The sequence below is a fragment of the Chinchilla lanigera genome, unplaced genomic scaffold (assembly GCF_000276665.1).
Source record: "Chinchilla lanigera isolate Chin_1 unplaced genomic scaffold, ChiLan1.0 scaffold00029, whole genome shotgun sequence".
Classification (NCBI taxonomy): domain Eukaryota; kingdom Metazoa; phylum Chordata; class Mammalia; order Rodentia; family Chinchillidae; genus Chinchilla; species Chinchilla lanigera.
In genome coordinates this window covers 747,691-753,029 of record NW_004955430.1, presented here as the reverse complement: position 1 = coordinate 753,029, position 5,339 = coordinate 747,691, and the positions used below count along the sequence as shown (strand labels likewise).

General features: G+C 43.4%; 1 long non-coding RNA gene across 2 annotated transcripts in view; it reads left to right on the top strand.

Moving 5' to 3' along the window:
• Nucleotides 1-5,222, top strand: part of LOC102028884 — a 20,435-nt gene extending 15,213 nt beyond the window's left edge. For both annotated transcript variants that reach the window (XR_001234546.1, XR_261401.2), the window contains one exon: nt 4,965-5,222. This is a non-coding gene — a long non-coding RNA (uncharacterized LOC102028884). The remainder of the gene's footprint in view (nt 1-4,964) is intronic.
• The last annotated feature ends 117 nt before the right edge of the window (nt 5,223-5,339 follow it).

Below are 5,339 nucleotides of genomic sequence, written 5' to 3'. Positions count from 1 at the left end.
TTTGGCTTTTTAAATCAGCACACACTATAAAACACCTAGAGCAGGCGGTGCTCAGGGATCCAGTAACACTAGTTGATCTTACAAATACACAAATAATGTTCTCCAAATTGCCCATGACAATATGGTCTTCCAGGCCAATGCCCATCATTCCAGAAATTTGATTTCATTATGTTTTTTGCTAAGTGTAGTTTGGTTTGGAAGGACTGGAGTTCATAAAGTGTGGTGGTTTACAGCTAGACATCCCTGCAAAAATCACACACTTACAGGGTCAAGCTGTTGAAAAGTGATTGAATTCTGGGGGTTCTGCAGCTGACTTGCTGTTAGGGGGCGTGGCCTGCTCAGAAGATGCAGCTCACTGGAGCCGTGACCTGGAAGGACGTCACTTCCCTTTGCTCTCTGCTTCTTATCTGCCATGAGAGGCTTTCCTCTTCCTTCCACCATGCTGCAGACCATGCAAGGGTGGGAACTTCCAAAATAAACCTCTCTTCCCTTAACTTGTGGTGTTTTCTCCCAGTGATGAGAAAAGTGAGTAAGACATAAAGAACATACTCAAAACCTAATTATGCAACAGCCATCTTTCTTATATATATTTTGCTTATTTTTTTCCTTTAAAAATATCTCTATGTCTTTCAGGTTTCTTTTTTTTTTTTTCTATCTCTTTTTTCTAAAAGTAAATTTCTCCAGCTACAGGTTTGGCTTTTTTGGGATTCTCTGGCATTGTATTCAAACTTTTCACAGTCTTGTCTCAAGCAGCTTTTCCTGCCTTGTCTCATGAGCTATGAAATACTCTAACCACATTGACGTTCGCGCTGTTTTTCAACCTTGCCATGGGTTTTCATGCTTTCCTCTTTGGCCCATCAATGTTCCTCCATCTTTGAAACCTTTAGTCTCTTTTGAGTCTGGAGAACTTCGTTTCCGTACAGGCACGCTTTAAATCTCTATCTCCTCCTTTTTAAAGTTTTCTCTTAATTTTAATCTGAATTCTGGTCCCCTCCTTTGTTGCAGAAACAACCCACTTCCTTTACACTCTACCCTTTTAATTTTGTTTGATAATAATGTTATTATTAAGGTAGTTCATGGAATAAAGTTACTTATAATTTCTAAAGTGTTGCAGCATGCCAGGCATTGTGTGAAGAATGTACTTATTCTGCTGAAGCTCTCCAACTTAGTGAACTGAGAAGTAGTATTTCCTCCATTTGGCAAATGAGGAAGCTACGGTCCAGACACTTGCTACAGCCCTGTGACCGGCATGAGGCACTGTTGCTGGGCAGGGTTGGATTCTGGGGATCCTAACAAACTGGATCCAGTTGCCTGCCACATCGGGAGTAAGAGAGAAACAACGATAGCTAAAAAAAAATTATTCCCAGTGTGGCCAAAACTGCGTAGACAGGTAGCCTTTGCTCACTTAAGAGACCATAGCATCAAGGTTTTTTGAGATGAGAACAAAACGCAAGGAATATGCAGAGTCTGTTGCAGTTCTGGTGGGTAAACCCACTTCCTGCGGTTCACCGGCACCAGGGGATTGTGGCAGTTTTTGTTCATAGCATAAGATGGACCCGGTGAGAGAAAAAAAAAAAAAACCTTACAAAAAAATTTTAAAAACCTTACAAAATACAAGTTTCCAACCTGTGCTTAAGTGTACATAGTGAATATTTCTTTTAAACCTTTTCGTTTTAAAGGGGGCCTCGCATCAGTAGAGCTGAGGCTAGAACTCGGGCCGCTGTGTGCCTGAGGTCATGGTCTAACACATGGATTGTCCTTGCCACACACGACCCCAAGTTCCACTTTGGTACGGTGTACGCTTCACATCTGCCAGTTTTCAAAGCTGTACGTCTTCTGAGGTCCAGGAACATGGCTCATTTATCCCTCCCTTCCCTGCGCCTAGTACAGCGCTGGCTGCCTGGTGCGCACCCAGCTCCCGTGAGGAAGGCGGGACGCGTGCCTGCATGAACTGGAGAGAGACGTGGAGGACAGCAGCCCCTACATTCTGAAGTGTGACACAGCACCATAAATGACAACAGTTTGTGTGCCTGCTCAGACAGTGACTAATGATGCTTGGTTGCCTCGAGCGCATTAAGACACGATTACATTCTGTTAGCTCAGCGCTCCTGCCTTCGGAACGAAAGTGGTGAGCACGGTTCCTTTGCGCCAGTCACTTTTGGCTGCAGCAGATCCCGTTCAACCTCTTGACACCAATTTATGTGATATTTTAGCATTTAGCACAAAGACAGGAAAATGGTATTTCCTCCTTTGTCCTCTAGGCAGACAGCCTGCTTTCAGGTTTAGGCGTGATTTGCGCTTTTCTCAGGTCTGGTCTAATCTATTGAAATTCCCCTCCTGAAATTCCCTCATTAAACTCTCCCATGATCCATCACTTTGAAGCTGATTATCGCAGCGTTGTCTTTTACCATTATTAATCTTCGGAGATTGATGCTCTCTGGTGCTCCTGACTGACTCGCATGATTTTGGCTATTAATCTTTATCCCAATCAAATTATTTACTGTTTCAACTTGGAAGGTCTTGCTGCTCCTGGGATTGAATCTTATCGGTGCTGATGGCTTCACAGTGAAAGCTATTTTTTGCCATACGTTTCTCTGGTTTGTAAATGGATTCTACCTCCAAGGATCTCTGGACATTTTTGCTAATTTCTTGAATCCCTTTCTAGGCACTGTGGTTCCCCTTTTTTGTTCTTTCTCACCCTTCGTGGAGCCAATTAGATGCACGTGAAAAGGGGGCTTTAGAAAGCTCTCCAATCACATACCTGATTCACAGATTACAGCATGCTCTCTGCGTGCCTCCTACTACAGGGGCATAGAAATAACTGAGGGACTCAGCCACTGGTAATAGTATTTGAAATCCACCGTGTTTTGGCACCAAGATCCGCTTCCTACCGACTATTCCTTGCTGAGTGTGTCAGGGATAACAGGCCAACACATTCCTGAAAGACAAGACACTGATTTTACTGATTTGGGCCCTCCCCTTAAAGCCCCTGGAAAAGGTGCGCCCACACTCATTTCTATGGGGTCAGATTGCATCACTCTGGAATGTCTCTCCCAGGCTGTCCTAGCCCCTCCCAGTGACTCAGACTGACCCAATAACTACCCTCCTCTGGCCGGATCAAGACCTGGCTGCATATGGAGGATTTAGCCTAAGGGAGAATACTATTCAGGGGATAGGAGAAATAGGCAAATCCGAAACCAATATTCTCTGGTGGGGAAAACCAAGCCAGTGAAATTACTACTGGAATGAAAAGGAAATAGTTAGTTTCTAAGACTGGCTAGGCAGCATTTGTTATTTCAAGGATTCACTGGAACACCACCTAATTAACCTAATTAAGATTCAGTGCACTCATTAGGGTGTATTCGCATACTTTTCAAACAGCTGGGGGTCAAAGGTGGGGAAAAGACACGGCAAATATGAGAAAATAGGAAAGGTACAATTACATCCTCTGAATTATCGCACAGATAATTGTGTAGTTTTGTTTCTGTTTCTACACAATGAGTGTTTTGGGTTTTTTTCTTTTCGAGATGTAAATGACTTTTATGTTCCTGTGATAACAAAAGCGATGTTAAGGGAAGAAGATGATGCTTGTTTCAAAAACCAGCTAAGATTGAGGACACAGAAACTAATCCCGATTCGCGATAATTTTACAAATGAATTGCTAAAAAGCTGAAGTTTTCTTCCTTGCACATTTTATTTTGGTGGGGCCTGGAGGCAGTGAAAGCAGAGAAATACAGTTTCACTATAATTGAACAATATAGATGCATAAAAATTGCATGCTTTTAAAAACTAGAGTTTGACATTTAAAAATGATTGCCGGAAAAGATGAGTGTTTTAACGCCAGTAGATATATAATTCTTAATATTTATTGTCAGATTTTCCTGAGTAATTTTATTTGTCCCTTGAATGATTCAAGGAGAAAATATAAAAGAAACAACCCATTTTACAGATGAAGAAACTGAGGCTCAAAGAAGTTACAACCCCCCCCCCATGCTCATGCAGCTTGCAGATGATGCTCACCTTGGATGGAACTCCTCAACTGTGATGGTTCCTCCATCCTCTGTTCTCGTTATGAACTTCTCAAGACGAAACATAGTGGGCATAGGCTGTGGATTCACAGGCATTGTGAAGATACAATCTGGAAACTGAGGACACGCTGAGCCTCTGTCTCCTTGTCTCTTCTATCTTTTCCTTAGTTGGAGCATGTGAGAGTGTATAAGGGGCAGAACCTCATTAAAATCTGATGGCAAAAGCAGATGTTGTAAACCAACAATACATTGACCTCAGATATGTACCCTAAATTTCTTCCCAACTACTAGATTGTGTCTTTTAATGGGACCCAAGACATTCCTAGGAGACATAAACCTAACAAACACTTATGGGCAACTCCTCCATGACAGGCATTGAGCTAAGAGTTGTGGACAAATAGTTCCGATGCTGGTAGTCTGCTGGGAGCTGTGGTCCAGTGAATTCTGCCTCAGTCCAACCTTCTCGCTCATCTGAGGAATTAGTTAGAGAGTCGTGGAGTCCATCCCCAACATAGAGAGTCGTGATTGGTCTGCTGGGGCCCTGCCTGAATAAAACGTTGATGGGTAGAGCCTTGCCCAGGAAAAGAGAAGCCTGACACCTAACCTCAAGTCCACTACTCATCCCACCTGCTCTCTGGTCCTGCTTCTGCTCTTGCACAGCTAGATAGCTGGGCTGTGAATGCAACACGCCCTTCCAGGCACAAAGCAGAATCTGAGAGGGAACTTAAGCACCCTGGAGAGTGAGGCTTGTGTTCAAGTGTAGAGCTTCAGGTTTAGAAAGCTAAACATCACAGGATGATGGTGGAATGTTCAAAATATATAAAATTCAAAATATTTCAAGAACTTTTAAGAAAGAGCATAATCCCAGCTGTCTTCCAGACGGTGTGGACTTCATTATTTATGCAAGTGTACTGATGAGTGTCTGCTGTCCATTAGGCGCTGTGCTAGGTACCAACCCTGGTGGGGGATGGACTGCACTACTAGAATCCTGGTGAGCCCGAATGCACTGTGAGCTGACACCCTGCTGCCCTACCTCCTTCCTAAGGAGCAGAAAGGGATACCTGGACTGAGATGAGTGGAGGCGGAGTAGCAGCTGAGCTCCTGTCTGCGTGAAGTCCACACTTTCAAAGATAGAACTCCGTCCATCAGAGGAGTGAAGTGTGCTTGGATCCAGAATAAAAGCTTTCTGTCATATTGCCTTGTAACGTTTTTTGGCGCTTTTAGAAAGGAGAGAGAGAGAATGAAATTGGGTGACAACAATTCTAAATGGAGTCTTTGCCTTTGATGGTTTCTGAAGACAGAACCATGGCG